This window comes from Amphiprion ocellaris, chromosome 1, assembly GCF_022539595.1.
Source record: "Amphiprion ocellaris isolate individual 3 ecotype Okinawa chromosome 1, ASM2253959v1, whole genome shotgun sequence".
Taxonomy (NCBI): domain Eukaryota; kingdom Metazoa; phylum Chordata; class Actinopteri; family Pomacentridae; genus Amphiprion; species Amphiprion ocellaris.
The window spans coordinates 787,637-805,662 of NC_072766.1; the positions used below are offsets into that span (position 1 = coordinate 787,637).

Consider the following 18,026-nt stretch of genomic DNA (forward strand, 5'->3'; position numbering starts at 1 on the left):
CAAATATCCAGTATGGAAACAGTTCGTGGTTAGAGACCTGCTGTACATATGACTATTGCACATGATATGGATTGCACTGATATGATTATTGCATTTGTTATATTGTCATTCAGGGGGGAGGGAGCAGACATCTGACAGTTTGGGGATAAAAGCTGCTTCTGAGTCTGTTGGTTTTGACTCTAAGTGTCCTGTAACGTCTACCTGAGGGGAGAACAGAGAGTGTCCTGGGTGTGAGGGGTCTCTGGTGATTCTCCTAGCTTTCCTCTGAAGTCTGCTGGTATAAACGTCTCTGAGGGGAGGTAGTGTGGTTCCAATCACCCGCTCTGCTGCTCTCACCACCTGTTGCAGGTCCTTCCTGTCGTCTGCAGGGCAGCAGGTGAACCACCTGTACAGCAGTAGGTCAGGAGGCTCTGAACGTTGGAACAGTAGAAGTTTAAGTTTTTAGTTCGACTCTAGTTTAGTGCTGTGGTAGACGTGTTTGGGATACACTGCTCCCGGCACTCGGCTGGATCACTGTAATGCTCTCTCTATGGGGGTTAGTGGGTCCTCCATCGCTCATCTCCAGTTGGTTCAGAACGCTGCTGCACGTCTTTTAACTGGCACAAGAAAGTTTGAGCACATTTCACCGATTCTAGCTTCACTCCACTGACTGCCCGTCCATTTTAGAATTCATTTTAAAATTCTTTTATTTGTTTGTAAATCCTCAAATGGTCTTGCCCCACCATACCTCTCTGAGCTTCTAAACACCGAGCAGATCTCTTAGGTCAGCTGACCAGATGCTCCTCAGGGTCCCAAAACGAGGCTGAAGCTCAGAGGAGATCCAGCGTTTTCTGTTGCAGCTCCAGACCTGTGGAATGAAGTACCGCTGCATATCAGGCAGGCCTCCTCACTGTCTAATTTCAAAACCTTTCTTAAAATCCATCTCTTTTCTTTGGCTTTTTACGTCACATAGGTTTGTTGTTTCCGTGTACATGGATATTGTATCTGGGATGGGCAGTCCAATCTGTTTAGTCTATTTATTGTTTGTGTTTTATTGTGGATTTTGTCTTCAGTTCTATTATTTTTATCTTCTGATCATGTTTTCGCTCTTCTGTACAGCACCTTGGTCAACTCCGTTTTTTTTTTTAAAGTGCCCTATAAATAAATTTGACTTGACTTGCAGTTTGGATGCAGACGCCACATGGAGTATAAGCCACAGGTTCTCTCCAGTGGATTTCCAAGTGTCACGATCATGCAGAAACAGAACCCAGATTTAACCCTGGTGTCGTCCTGCGGGTCAAATTGACCCATTTTAAAGTTTGAAAATGTGGGAAAAAATATATTTTCACAGTGAAAATTTCTACATTTTCAACATTTTGGGAAATTTTTGAACATTTTTTTGATGCAAAAAAAGAAATGCTAAAAAAAAATTTTCTTTAAAACATTCAGGAAAAAAAATCTTTTTATTCTGAATGTTTTTAAAGAAAATATTAGAACTTTTACTGATATATATGGAATCACTTTAGATATTTTTAGGATTTTTTGGGGAAGATTTTTATTTATTTTTGGAAATATTTAAATTTTTTATTATTTTTTAAAATTTTATTTCTTGCCAAATTTGGGGATTTTATTTTTTTTTTTTATAAATAAAATTTTTAAGGGAAGCTTTTAAGGAATGTTTGGAATTTTCTTTCTGAAGATTTTGCAAATTTTTCTAAATTTGGGGAGTATTTTGCTGAGTTTTTGGATTTTTTTCCGACAAGGGAATAATTTTTTTGGTGCCGGTAAATGCAGACAGCAGGGAGGGTGAAGCAGGTGACCCATTAACAGGACTTCAGTCCCCGATGCAGCGGTCCCGGGTTCGAATCCCTCCCACGGCTCTTTGCTGCAGGTCTCCTCCATTCTTCTCCCCACTTTGCTCTCTCTGTTCTCCAATCAATGAAGCCGAAAAAGGCCACAAACACAACTTTTAAAAAAAAGAAAAAAAAGAAAAAGCTGTGAAACCAGTCACCTTGAATCTGAAATTCCAGACTGGCTGGAGCGCATCAGTCAGGGACAAAAACTTTCCCACTTTATCTGCCCACTCCGTGTGTCCGATGAATGCAGAGGTGTGTTTCAAAAGATTTCCCCGAGGCATGGGAAGCCATGAAAGAAAAAAATAAAAGCTAGAAAAAAAACCTCAAGAGTCAACTCTCTTTCAGGGTTCAAAAGCCCTATGAAGCCCAATATAGCTTTGAAACACGGCGACGTTTTCAAACCCAAACCCGCCTCATGCGTGCTCGCTGGACGGGCATCGGGAGATGAAAGGATGCGTGTGGATGAGCACACGGGTTGGGAACAGCGTAGGTGTCTCTATCTGAAGAACCGCCAGAAAGGAGACATGGACGGTGAATGTCAATGAGGGAGGAGAGGATAAACAAAATGCTCTCAGTGCAGTGGAGCCTCTCTTTTATGTAGATTGGGAGAAGAGTGTTAGAAAACTTTTCACAGCTTTGAATGAGGCTCTCAGCAAGTAGGTGTGAAGAAGGCTGTTCACATTCACCCACAGAGGTCCACAGAAGGAATATGTGAGACTCATGCACGGAAAAACCATTTCCAAACCAACACAGCCATCCCATCATCCCACCAAAACAACGCAAAGATACATCAAAGTTCAGAATCAAAGCTGCAGGAGGAAAAAAATCTAGAAAAGGTAGAAATATGGAAAACCTTCCCTCTCTCATCTGTTTTCTGTGCTTTAAATGTGCAAAAAATAGTCAAGTTTAAAGTTAATATGTACTTGTTGTTATAGGATTTAAAACCTACTCTCCTGAGTCGAAGTCCTACGTTGAGAGGATCTCCCCAAATTCCTGAGAGTCAGAATTTTATGGCAGCTTGTCTTTGGTCACCATGGCAACGGCAGTCCTTGAACCAGTCTCACAGTGCAACGTAGGACCACCGATATAGAGCCACAATATCACCACCATTCTCTCACCGTTGGTGTCTTTGGTCTGGGTTAGTGTGTAGAGGCCTTTAAACCTTCATCCTTCCTTCCTACAGCTTCAGGCAGACTTTGTGGCTCTTTTCAACCTGGAATTCTTCCCTACGTGTAAATTTCTCCTAACATACAGGGTGTCCATAAAGTCTCTTTACAATTTTAAGAATTTATTACAAAGGCTGTTGATAAGATATCTGAACCAGATTTGTTTTATTGCAATCAGTGTTTATTAAAGTTTGTAATCACATTGAAATTGTGTGTTTCAGGTATCCTGTTGGTGAAAGAGGTACTGTTAAATGAAACCCTAAAAAATGGCTACTCCTCAGATCGGTGGATTGGAAGGGATGGGCCAGTTCCTCGGCCACCAAGTTCACCAGATATCACTCCCTTGGACTTCTTTCTGTGGGGTTATGTTAAAGATATCGTGTATCAAACAAAGATACGGAACATTACTGACTTGAAGTAAAAGATTTCTGATGCCGTTGCCACCATTGATGAGGCTATTCTCCAGCGAACATGGCAAGAAACTGACGTCTTGATGTGCTTCATGCAACTAATGGTGCCCATATAGAGGTGTATTAAATGAGGCAGAAAAAAACTTTGATAACCACCGATTACAATAAAACAAATCTGGTTAAGATATCTTATCAACTGCCTTTGTAATAAATTCTTATAACTGTAAAGAGACTTTATGGACACCCTGTATAAGTGAGAAGGCAGTTTAGTTGCACAGGCATCTAAACCTTCTGGAGACAGAGTTGTTGTTTGCCACTGTTGGTCTTCATACTATCTCGCTCATTCTGTGATTATCTCCTGTCAGAAATCCAGATTCCTCTCAGACCACAAGAGCTACAATATGCTGAAAGGTTATTCAGGACTTTTTAGCCCACTGATGCCAACACTAACCCTGCCTACCCCGGCTTTAAATCACAATTGAAGAAGTCATTTGGCCGATAAGATCTGCAGTGGAAACTGCTCTCCTTCGGGTCATCTGTTCAAGCCTTATGTTCTTCTGTAATGCAGAGCTGCTCATTTAGTCATTACATCCCAGTTCTCTGCCAGAACACACAAACACAAGCATCATTACTATGCGACTGAATGACAAGAATCCAGGCCCTGAAGACAGGAACGCTTGCGGAGGAATTCCGGTTTGGCTGCCTCTAATGGCTTGGTTTTAAAGTATTACATCTTGTATTACGAATTGTGTGCACGGTGCCCAATTCTGACTTGCTAAATTGATTTATTCATGTCTTCTCCAACACCTTGCAGGCTTAAAGTTAAGTCCTGATTGTTTATTCTAGTTGATTGGTGTAAAGGATATCTGATGAGCTATTCTAAATTAGAAACACGTCATTTACTGCAGCGCTTTAGTGCAAATCTGGGAAATGTGTCAAGTTCAGTCTAAAGAGGCTTTGACATTTATTTCAAGTAAATCCCACAGACAACTATAGTTGTTGAGGGGTAATTCAAATTTGTATGAGATCTCAAAATTATGCTACTCATGCTCAAGTAGATATTCTGGAGCAGATGGTAGCGAGACATGTACAAAAAGACAAAACACTTGAGCTGATTAACATGTCATGCTAGCAGCCAAATTCTCTCCGACAACGTGGCTCTATCCTTCGGGTCCAATGTGAAAATGAGAGCATTTAAGGCAGAATCCTCACTGATGTGCAGATGCATGGTAGGCTGGGGGAGATGCATCGTGTTCAGCAGAGAGCTGAAGTTCAGGCGGTGGGGGGATGAGGTGCAGGACGGGGAGCACAGAGGACCAGAGAGACGGGGGGAAGTCATTATGCACAAAGAGTTTATCTTCATCTGCTGACTGCAGCAGTCAATTATCACTCTCATTAGGACTCTGTAACTGCAGCAGCATCGTGTAGAAAACGGTCCCAGCTCAAGTGGACAGCACAACTTTCATTTCAAACTCTAAATGCAGCTTCATTGTAGAGGAGAAAACGTCCCTTGGTGTATGAATTTTGTGGGTTTTTTTTGCAGGAGCACATAATCTGGAACAGGCACTGAAACCAAGTCCATCTAAATCAAAACCATCCCTGCACATCTGATGTTTGCACCACTTGCACCACAAAACCGCATTGAAAAGATACAGATTGATTGATTACCCTACAGAGATTTCATAAATATAACCCTGAGCTATCAGGCACATGTTGTAGACGCGCTACAGAGGAGGATTGCATCTGGTCATGTACGAAACTTAGCATTTTTTGTTGCGAATTTAGTGACATTATGACAAAACTGGCAGGATTTGTCTACTGGGGAACTTTACAACCATTAAAGCACATTTTAACCCTCCTGTTGTCCTCATTTACGGGCACCGTAAAATTCCTTAAAAGTTTCCCTTAAAAGTTTTTTTTTTTTTTTTTAAAAATCCCCCAAATTTGGCAAGAAAATATTTTCAAAAAAAATCCTAAAAATCTTTCAAAAAAACCCTAAAAATATCAAAAATGATTCCATATATATCAGTAAAACTTCTAATATTTTCTTTAAGAACATTCACATAAAAATCAACCAAAATCCAGAGAAATTTGCTGGATTTTGGTGGATTTTTTTGTGAATGTTCTTAAAAAAAAATTTAACATTTCTTTTTTTCCACCAAAAAATGTTCAAAAAATTCCCCAAAATGTTGAAAATGTGGACATCAGAAGTTTCACTGTGAAAATATACATTTTTCCCACATTTTCAAACTTTAAAACGGGTTAATTTTGACCTGCAGGACGACACGAGGGTTAAGAACTCACAGAAGAGATTTTTGAGACAGCTTTGTGCACTGCCAGGAAGTGTGTAGCGGTGGCATGGAAGTCTGACTCCCACCTCCCCATAGCTAGATGGTTCATGGAAATGAACGTCTGTATCCCACTCTAAAAGAGAAACGAACACAACACCTTTCTGAAGATTTGGCAGCCATACTTCACCTACACCTTTATCAGACTTATTATAAAAACCATGCCAAACTGAGGCACAACGAGTCGCCTGTATAAGGCAGGATTATTTACACCACCTCTGATGTTATGTGCCATTTATTTTTTTTCATTATTTTGACTATTATCTACTGGTTTTGAGTCAGGTCCTCTTGTAGTTTGTATGTGTACGGGGGGTGGGGGGGTATTTTGTATTCTGTATATTGCGTATGTTTTGAAAAATTTGAAAAGTAAAATCGTCACAAAAAAACACGTTGAAGAATTTATTTGACAGAAGAATTGGAGCATTTCTTGTATGCAGCCACTGAACAGGTAAACTAATGATAAGGCTGTTAGTAGAACATGTAAAGCTGGTTTTTGTGTTTCTTTTCATGTGTTGTGGTTGATGTGGATTCGTAATGGGTCTCATCCAGCCGACTATTTCTGACTTTCTAGCCCTAAACTCTTTCATTTTATTCTGAAAAGTGAAGCTAATTGCACATAATTGTGAAGCCCTTACATCAACCTTTCAAATAGCAAACAAATACTCAGACCTTGTACTCAAACATTAGAACACGTTCCTTTATGAAAACAGTTTAAAGTCCGTTTTAACCCGTAGCTCCATATCCCCTCCTCTCAACTGAGGTGTTGCACATATTTAATGAAACTGCACAGTTTGACCTTTGCAAAGATACCAGCTGCCTGTCTGTGCAACGAAGTGTCGATGAGGAAGATGAAACTGAATCTACATCAGATGTAGTCATGGTTCGAACCTGCATACAGCTCTGCAGCCATCTCCATGCTCATTACTGATATTTGAATAACTTATGAGCTCAACACTGCATAGATATGTCAATATCTAGATATGCTAATGCCATGATTGCCTTGCATAGATAATGGTAATATCTATGTAATTTTATTATAATATCACGTCACAAGCAGGACTGGAAATGGAGCCATGTAATTATAAGTAATGACAGCATAAAGACACATTAAAGTTCCACAAAATAATGTCTTTCCTAATTTCTTTTGCCATTCTCACATTCCTGCCACAATGGATTAAGTCCTTATAGTTCCATAATGTAGCCTGAACACACATCATAATAAAATAACATGACCTCTGCAAGTAGTAGACTGCATGTTAACACTTGAACGCATAAAATAAGGATATTTATCTCCATTAAGGGTCATATTTCTGCCAATTTCTTAGTCATACAGTATCCCACTTTAATGATTGTGATATTTCCAGACTCCAGATGATCTCCTCCACAGAGTTCTGAAAATATATCTCCATTCTATCTCCATGTTCTGGTGAGATACAGGTAAAAACACAGAAATCTCACCATGTGAAATGTCTTTTTTTCCTTGATATAAAGGCTAATATATAACATCTGCAAATATTACCATAATAAATGATGAAAGAACTGGATAGCCTTGACTATTCTGAAAAAAATAACAGATCTAGCACGTATGGCTGGTCCTCATAAAGACCAAGATAAGGGTTTAAAAGTAAAGGCAGTGAAATTATCCTGAAAATAGCCTGAAGCTGGGAGGATTAAAGGAACAAAAACCCATTTAAGTGAATAAAATCATTCTTTAGCAGTAACTTCTGATGTAATGAGGGCTTTAACAACAAGGACCAATATTAGACTGTTGCAGCTTAAGGTAGAAACTTCACATCAGTTTGAATCAGATTTATATGGAAAGGCGGCTTGTCGCACACAGTGGAAAAATCCTGGAAACATACAAAGACAATTAATTGCACTGGTGTAAATTCCCACACACACATATAAAACACACAGAAACCCACAGCAGGCACTGAGGTGTCTGGAGAGTAGAGATATGGCCGGCTCCATCAGCCTCTCCACCTACCCAGAGGACCTAATCAGTCAGTGAATACACGGAAAATGGAGGCTGTCATCCACCTCCAGCCCAACAGACTCCCTGCCGACACGTTTCTGCCACCGCCAGCCTCCCGAGAGAAAAAAGATGGATCTGTCCCCACAGCTCCATCCTCAACCAAGATATCGCACATCACGTTTCCTCAGCCCTGCTTCTCTGTGTCCTCTTTACCGCTCAAATACACGCTTTTTCCTTTCTGTTTTATTCCCTGCTCTCAAAAAGGTACCTGAATGTTTTCAATTTCACCTCCAAACATGATTAATGCCTGTAAGTGTGCAGCTACACTGGTCTACCCTCAGCCTCCATCAGACAGATGGAAATCAGGGGAATGGAAACCACGGCAACCCTGACCCTGCTTCCAGGTCAGAACCATTCGTCATGGCAACGACCCCGGCAACTCAGCAAGGCAGCACATAATTGGTCATGAGGGGGAAATGCCTGCACCTGGACACGTGCACGCAGACGGACGCAAAGACTGCACCAACGTAGAAACTACCAGGATCTCTAAATGTTGGGATGCTGGGTCCTTTTTCTTCCACTGAAATGCCAAAATAATTCACATCAAGCTGACGTTAACTGCATTTATTCTGTTTTAACCCTCTTAACCTCAAAATCCACCAACAGGGTTTAACCCTCTTGTCGTCCTGCAGGCCAAACTGACCCGTTTTAAAGTTTGAAAATGTGCAAAAAAAATATATTTCCACAGAGAAACTTCTGGTGTCCACATTTTTGGGAAATCTTTGAACATTTTTTGGTGGATAAAAAGAAATGCTAAAATTGTTTCTGAAGAACATTCACATAAAAAATCAACCAAAATCCAGCGAAATGTGCTACATACCCCCCCCCCCCCCGGTCGGACGTTACAAACCGAGCCGAATATTCGGATATTCATCATTATTCGGATATCCAGAGCTCAGAAACTGCTATTCAGGCCAGCCCTAGTTTTTTGTCTTATTTTTGTCATTTTCTGTTTTGCTTTATTCGTTGTTTTGGCTCTCATTTGTGTTGTCTACTCTTTTGTCATTTTGTCTCGTTTTTGTTGTTTGTCCATTTTTATGGTCCTTGTGTCCCACCCCCCCACCTCTCTATCTCCACCCCTCTATCTGTATCCCTCTATCTCTACCTCTATCCCTCTATCTCTACCTTTCTACCTCTTCTGTCCCTCTCAACCCGTCCAGCCAGCAGCAGATGGTTTCCCCACATTAGAGCCGGGTTCTGCTCGAGGTTTTTTTCCCTGTTAAAAGGGTGTTTTCCTGCCACTGTCGCCTTTTGGCTTGCTCTGGGGGTCAGGCATATGGGTTCTGTAAAGCGTCTCGAGACAATTTGACTGTAATTGGCGCTATATAAATAAAATTGAATTGAATTGAATTGAATTTTTTTGTCATTTCATAACTTTTTGTCCAATTTTTTTTTTTTTTGTTTTGTGTCTTTTGTCTCATTTTTTGTCATTTCGTGTCTCATTTTTGTAACATTTTGTCTTGTTTTTGTTGTTTTTTTGTCTTTTTTTGTCTGACTTTTGTCATTTTGATCATAAGTTAAATCCTCTCTGGTTCAGTTCCAGGTGACTAAATGTTGTGTTCCTTTGTCGACACTCTGTGATCTGGAAGTTGTAATGTGGAAATGATAAACTGAGGCTGAATGTTGATGAAACTGAATTTATTTTTCTTAAGAAATCTGAGGTTGCTCATGAAGTTTAGTAAAAAGATAATTTCTTTTTTTTTTTTCAGAATGTACTTTTTTGCACTAAACCAAAGGAACCATTAGGAGCTGTGGTTATTTCTAGGTTATTCTGCTGTGATTTTACTGGTCTGGATCACTGGAGATCAGACTGGACTTAATGTGGAACCTGGACTAAGATGAATTTGACTCTCCTGCTCTACAGCGTTTGCAGGTTTAAGTGAAAACGGTGCAGAAAAAGATGTTTTTTGGTTCCAGCTTGTTGTGGACAGAGTCAGGACTCACAAATAAACAATAAAAATTTGAAGAGGAAAACAATGACATGGTTGATGTATTTCTTTCTGGGAGTTCCTCTGAGAATCGGGGAGTTGTGTTTTTCTCTGTTGTTTTGGAGATTTATTAGTGTACATTTTGGAGCTTTATGGCTCCAGGTGCAGCCGCTGTGGAGCTGCAAAATGGGTGAGAGCCGAGAGGTGGAGGAGGCTGAAAGGATAATAAAGAGAAAATGGAGGACTGAGAGAGGCAGTAAAGGAGGTAAAGAGGAAAGGACAGGGAGGTGACTCGCTGGGAGAAATGATAAAGAGAGCGAGACAAAGGTGAAGCTTGGAGAAGTGCTGGTGTTGGTTGGGTAGATAGAAGGAGCAGGATGAATGCTTACACCTCAGTGAGCATCTCATTCACTCCCAGCTCCAGAGAACAAGCCGGTGTGAGCGCTCCGACATCTGTTTGGGCTGTTTCTGCTCATGTAGCTGGAAACAGACCAGCCTTTCAGATAACACTTGTTGTTTGCCCTTGGTTACTGTTTGTCTGTGGATTTTAACCGGGGTTAGTTTAGCTTAGACACAGAATATTGACAGAACTCAGGGGAAGAACGTCTAAAAAGGTTGAATATGTGCAGCACATTTACCAGCATCCACAAGCAGATGGTAAAAATAGGGACACATTTTCACATTTCAGATAAGACAACCCATTATCAATCCCACAGAGAGGAGATCTGCAGTGTTACAGCAGGAAGGGAAAGCAAAATATACATAAACACTAGTTCTAAAAGGATCAATCTATTACTGAGGGACATATGGGATATATCTGGAATACATTTTTATTAGTATGTGACTGTTTCCATAATAAATACTTATGGAATTTATGAAGACATGATCATAATGGACATAAAAACATTAGTTTTTCTACTTTTAATAAAAATGTATGCCAGATATATCCCATGGACTTCAGAAGTCCCTCAGTTATAGATTGACCCGGACAATTTGAGTAATTTTGGACAATTTTCTTCTCATTTTCAACAAGTTTTATGTCAACTTGGATCGTTTCTCGTCATTTTGGATCATTTTTGTGTCTTTGGAATAATTTTCACGTCATTTAGGACACATTTCATGTCATTCTGGACTAATTTTCCTTAATTATGGATCCTTTTCGAGTCATTTTGGACAATTTTTGAGTTATTTTGGACAACTTTTGAGTCACTTTGGACAAGTTGTGAGTCATCTCAATGTACTAAAAAGAACATAATCCAAACTATTTCTGAATCAGCTCATTTTATTATTGTTTAGCTCATTAGAAGGTGGTTGGTATTAAATTCAGACGGTTATTTAGTTGACATTTTAGTGATATCCAGTCATTTTTTATTAATAAGTGATTGTTTCCATAATAAATAATGATGGAATTTGTAAAGACATGATCATAATTAACATAAAAACATTTTTTTTTGCTTTTAATAAAATTTTTTGTGTATGTAGTAGTAGATGCTGCACAAGGTTTTTAAAATGCAAAACATTCATAACTGACATGGTAGTTTACTAGAGAGATCAAGTCTAAGAATCAAAACTGTCTAATATTAGGTTGAATAAACATCAATACTATAAGACAATTAAACCAGCTTAAAGCTTAAGGAGTGCTATTTTGTTTTTGGTTTGTTGTTCTGACACTAATGCTGTACAGTAACTGCAGTTTTTGGACGATATCTGGGTTTAGACTGCAGTGAAAAGAGTGTTGACTTGCTTGCTATTCATTGTGCTTTGGATTGAAAAGGTGAGGATGTAGAGTCACAGCTACAAGCAGCAATCTTGTCTCATCTTGCAGGGCTGCAGTCACAATGTAAAAACCCTGTTGGCAAAAATGCTGCACCAGGCCCAGAAATCAGGTTTCTGCTGCTGCAAAACCAGATAAGTCCCACTAGAGCTGCAAACAGAACGTTGATAAGTTCAGTCCAAGCTGTCACAGGCCAGTTTTAGCAGTGGAGCTAACAGGACCTCCTGTGTAGACCAATGGAGAAAGAACCAGAACTGTAGTTTCATCAGTCACTAGGATACAGAAAGGAGCATGTATAGAATCACCAGTCTGCTGAAAATGTTTGCTGACTTTACCGTGAAATGAGATTTACAAAGCATTTTTCATGAAGCTAACGCTACGTATGAACACAGTTTCACCACTGGACAGTTTCTGGTTCAGCTGCTATGAAGCAGACGTTGGTGTTTTTGGTGGGACGTGAACCAATCAGCACATGGAGCTACACGATCTGCTTTAGTTGCTTTAACCCTGGTGTCGTCCTGCAGGTCAAACTGACCCGCTTTAAAGTTTGAAAATGTGGAGAAAACCATATTTTCACAGTGAAACTTCTGGTGTCCACATTTTCAACATTTTTAGGAAATCTTTGAACATTTTTTGGTGAAAAAAAATAAATGTTAAAAATGTTTCTTAAGAACATTCACATAAAAATCAACCAAAATCCAGCAAAATTTGCTGGATTTTGGTTGATTTTTATGTGAATGTTCTTCACGAAAATATTAGAAGTTTTACTGATATATATGGAATCACTTTAGATATTTTTAGGATTTTTTTTGGAAGATTTTTACAAATTTTTTGAAAATATTTTCTTGCCAAATTTGGGGGATTTAAAAAAAAAAAACTTTTAAGGGAAACTTTTAAGGAATTATTTGAATTTTCTTCCTGAAGGTTTTGCAAATTTTCAGAAATTTGGGGAATTTTTGTTTCTGAATTTTTGGATTTTTTTCAGACAAAGAAACTATTTTTTTGGTGCCCGTAAATGAAGACAACAGGAGGATTAAAAGTTCTCCAAGTCCAATATTTGACGTGTGCGCTGCAGACTATCACTGCTCCAGGTAAGCTAGACTACACTCTACATGAATATTCTCTTTCACTTTGTTTACCTGAGTCACTGGAGTCAGCAGCCAATCAGAAGCACAGACAACGACACATAAAGATGGATTTAAACCAACCACCGTAAAACCATCCATCCATCCATTATCTATACACTACTTAATCCTCATTAGGGTCATGGGGGGGGTGGAGTCTATCCCAGCTGACTCAGGTGAAGGCAGGGGACACCCTAGACAGGTCACCAGTCTGTCACAGGGCTACATACAGAGACAAACAATCACTCTCACATTCACACCTACGGGCAATTTAGAATGATCAATTAACCTCAGCATATTTTTGGACTGTGGGAGGAAGCCGGAGTACCCGGAGAAAACCCACGCATGCACAGGGAGAACATGCAAACTCCATGCAGAAAGATCCCGGGAAAGCCGGGACGCGAACCAGGGACCTTCTAGCTGCAAGGCGAAAGTGCTAACCACTACACCACTGTGCAGCCCCCACCGTAAAACCCCTGGATTATATTTATTTATCAACTATTTGTTCATTTTGTGCACCTGTATCTTTGTTGCTGGGGAACTATTTCATGTTCGTAGAGTAACTTCCATGCAGCATGATTATGGAAGATTTGGGTCAAAAGGTTTAACGTCTGAGGTACGACTCTGAAGATGTGTCTACACCCAGAAAAGGTTTGTGTTTTTGAAAGATGGACTCTTCTTCCATGGTATGAAACACTGTCCTGTAAGGTTTAAACTGATTCACAATGAACCAACTGGGAAAGAGCTTGTGTTCACTATAAAAGCTGGATTTGTACTTCTCTTACCAACTGCAATGACGTACTTTCACTCTCCATCCTGTAAACTATATTAAATTTACAGCCAACCAGCAGTCTGTCTGGTATCTTATTTAAGTGTAGAACCTATGCTGTTATGAGGTTTTATCCCAACTGAACGTCTTTATCCGAGATCGGTTGACATCAATTTTCTGTTGTCACAACACAGCTGACGTTTGATTATTCACAACAAAATAAAAACCTAACTAATCAACCTTATGTCCAATAAAGTGCCTTTAAAAACACAACAAAAGGGCCAAAATCTGTGACTTTTGTTGCTGAACTGCAGGCTGTGTTTACACATGTACGGCTGAAAGCAACATAAGCAAATTTACGTACAAAAAAAGCAATTAGAGCATGGCTCAAAATGGTCTACAGAGGAGCTAGCTGTTAGCATGTTGTTGGAAGATACGTTCTGCATGGTGAAACATCTTTCTAGAGCATTTACTGAAAACCCTGTGAACCAAAGCAGCTTTATCCCAACTGAACATCTTATTTTGGGTTCAGCTGACATCCATTTTCTGTTGTCAGAACACAGCTAACATGATTATTCACTACACGTAAAAGGCACTAGCTTAATGAATCGACTGTATGTCCAACAACGTGTTTCAGACGACACCACAAAGGAGTCGTCAGGACAGCGGTGATGCAATCCTCCTCCTTCACATTTTCTAGCTGTCATGTCTGTGGGGGTGGAACGCCCCCCATCAAAAACAGATTAAAACACATGAAAAAAGGGATTAAAGAATCTGCCGACTGCCCTAAACCCTTCAAAAGGTGTCTGACTCTATCAGAGCGTGAGCATGTTTAAATATGAGGCGACACACATGACACGAGCAGAGCAGCGGTGCTCGGCTTGTGGAGAGAAAAATGCTGATTTCCGTGAAAGCGACGCAATGAAGTGGCTTCTGTTATCTTTATATACTAAAGGAGTCAATCAGGAAAACAGAAAAACAGAATGAGAGCCTGGTGGACACATGGAAAGGTCAGAGAGGAACCTAAACAAAGAGACAATAGCAGGAGAGTCAAAGTCATTCTAGTCCAGGTTCCACATTCAGTCCAGTCTGATCTCCAGTGGATCAGACCAGTAAAAGAAAACTAAATATCTTTGCGTTTTTGGACAAAAACGAGACATTTGAGAGACTAATCAACATGTTCCACCATTTATCTGACATTTTACAGACCAAGAAACAAATGGGTTGAGAAAATAATAGGCAATTTATTTTTTTTGTGGATTAAAATAACAACTAGTAGCTACTTGATGTAAAAAAAATGTTAAGATGATAAAAAAATGGTGGGATATTAACTGTAAAAACAGTGGCAATAAGGAGAAAGATCTATAAAATAATAATACTTTTAGCAGATTTAAATACAGTAAAAAAACAAAACATCAAAAAATGTTGTGACTTCAGAGTTCTACACTGAACTAATTACTATTTGTATGCTTGGGGTTGTTTTTTGTTGTTTTTTTACAGTCAACATGGAAGCTAAGATTTTTTTCTGTGCCTTTACTGGATATTATCTGTAATTTAACTGAACGGGGACAATCTCTAAAATAACAGATAAAATTTAACATTTTTTAATCTTCAATATACATAAAATTTTGTAACATTATATGTGTAAAATAAAAATATATTTTGCTGATTTAAATACAGATAGAATAGATTAGATTAGACAGTCAACATGTAAATTAATACTTTTTTTCTGTGGTTTTACTAGGTAATATCAGTCAGATTGATCTCTATGAACTGTACGATTTGACATTTTTAAAACTTTAAAATAACAACATTGTAACAGAATAATTTTATGGTCAATTGTTGCAAAAATACTGCCTTATTTACCATTTTGGGCTGTTTATTTACAGTTTACATATAAATTAATACTTCTTTTATCTGTGAATTTACTGGATGTTATCTATAGTTTAACAAAACTGGGAAAAACTGTAAAATAACAACTACAGGAGGTCCTCGACTTACATCAGAGTTCCGTTCCTACGGTGTGATGTCAGAACTCTGGTGAAAATGTAAACAAAGCCGTTACGTGCATCATGATATCGATCAGTTTACATATTTGTACAACTACAGTAATGAAACAGTCATTAGCTCACACTGGAACACAACTGGTAGGAAAATACCGGCGAAAATGTAAACTGCAAGCCTGGCTGACGCTGGGAGCTATAATGAAGTTAGTGAATGTAGAATAATCCAATGTGGCAGCAAATGGAAACAAAACCTTCTGATAGCGCCGTGTGACGACTGTCATACAGTATTCATCCGCTCCGCTCATCAACTAGTTCCACTGACCCGGTTCCGACGTGACATGAAACGACGTACGTTAAACCGAGGGCCGGCCCGTGATTTAACCTTTATTTTATCAGGTAAGTTAGTTGAGAACTAGTTCTCATTTTTGATAACGATCTGTATACAAGATGAACAACAAAAACAGGTTTTTATTCTGGCGATTAATCGAGTAATCGGATTCCGCACTAGGCATGCACATTACAGCATCAAAAGCGGAAGTGAGCGTGCTGTGCAACAGAAATAACCGTCCTGGACGATTATTCTCTACTTCCCATTGGCTAGTGACATTAGTTTGGTTGAGCAAAAGCTGCATTCCCCTCATTCCATTGGTAGATGAACTCCATTGGCAATGTAGTCCTATCTTCTTTTTTCGAGCCAAACGCCAGCGTCGCACACTGGAATTCCGTCACGGTGCCTGAATATTTCCAGAAAACTTACAGTGAAGCTACGTGTTCACTAGATGCATTTTTCCCACATGTAAACGCACCACATCTGAAAATCCCATGCATGGTGGTTGGTTACTAGCAGGTCACTAGGTGGTCACATGACAGCACTGGAGCTTCAGTGGATCACTACGTGGTCACATGACCGAGCTTTCAGCCTGACAGTCCAACAGATGCGTCAGATAAACACAGCGGCTCTGCTGCAAACTTTCTCTTTTATTTCAAAAACACTTCAGGGAAAAGTATTTCTGAAAACATTTGAGGCAGAAATAATCTGTGCAGCAGCTGAATCTGTCCTGGTTTTTGTTCATTGACGGCTAGTTTAGACGACCGTTTAGACCGTGGACTGGTTGGACACTCCTGCTGTAAACAGTAGAAAAGCTGCACTGGTTAAAATAGAAGCATCCCATCAAATTTAAGGACCTGGTTTGTACCTAATGAAGTCTGGGTCCGACCTCGGACCACGGTCTGTCACTTCGTGACCTGGAGTCTAGCATGGAGTTGAGTAAATGAAGCCTCGCTTCAGAGAATTTTGCCTTGAGGAATTTTAGTAATCGAATTACTCTAATAACTTGAGGAATCATTTCAGCCCTAACTTGTTTACTAAATGACAGTTAAAATCTGTTTAAAAACACAGATTTTTTTTACAGTGCAGGAGCCGATCAGGCTGAGTGTGAGCAGTGATGGAGCTGCCGGGTGGACGTGGAGGTGTTTCCTGGAGAAGAATGAGCAGCACGTCCCGCTGCCATCCATCCCAGATATTACCCCGGTGTTTGTCAGATATGTTCCCCGCCACGCCAGCCATCCGTGACTCATTCCGTCGTTACATGTGAGGGGTCACGCCCACTCGGCCCGGCCCGCTGGCGTTCTAATGGCCTGCTCTCTCTACACCGCAATTAACCTCTTTATTGGACACCTGCCAGCCAGCTGCAGATACATCAGCAACCAGAAATGCAATGGCTCAGTGTACACGATGTGTGTGCACGTGAATACACAGCGATCGATGCTTTTAAGGACATGAGTGTGGAAAGTGTGTGAACATACATGTGTTTGAATATAGCGGCTGCTTCCAGTAGAAATGGAATGACTGTAACAGTGCTGCAGTCTGATGGCACAACACTAAACTAGTTCCCTCTGCATTATAAGTCAACACAGATGGGAGATGTTATTTGCTCTGCCGAACAAGCACATATTCTTCATTCTGCTGCTGCTGCTGCTGGATCAGCAATGAAAAAGTAAACACAACATCTCACAAAATCCAACTCTTTAAATATGGATCTTAAATTCTGAGCTCGTCTGCAGACTTCAAATATCTCTCAAAGTTTCATCAAAGCTGGACGACTAATCTCAAAGATACCGCTGCTGAAGTCCCACTCCGGTTATTGATCCAACCCCTGAAAACTCATCTCTCTATATGAAACACACAATTAGAACGTTTCTTTTGCCTTAAATTGGCTCAGATGCAGCTGCTTTCTCTAAAATACGTGAATCTATGGAGTCACCTCTAGCCGCTACATCCAACAACCGATCCCTCCAGCTCACCTGCACTGGAAAGCTGCACAATAGCACGCTGCTACACTAGAGGAAATCACAAATACATGGTTCTGAAGGAAGTTAATAAAACAGAAAGGTTAGCAGGAGCCACTGTCTGGAGTCCTGTCCACTGTTCAACAGACGCTGGTAACGAACCGACAATCACCACAACGCAGCAACAAACGCAGAGAAGAAGACGACTGAATGCTAGCAAACAAATGTAAACAATGCAGGACAAACTATCGCCTGTTAAAACTCAAAAATATACACCTGAGTAACAATGATTCTTCATATAATTAGTGTTTGTTGACAACAAGTTGCTTTCACATACTCATT

At 39.8% G+C, this 18,026-nt stretch overlaps 1 protein-coding gene across 10 annotated transcripts in view; it reads right to left on the reverse strand.

The window, feature by feature from the left end:
* neo1a (neogenin 1a) overlaps positions 1-18,026 on the reverse strand; it is a 242,255-nt gene that overhangs the window by 135,446 nt on the left and 88,783 nt on the right. The window lies entirely within an intron of this gene.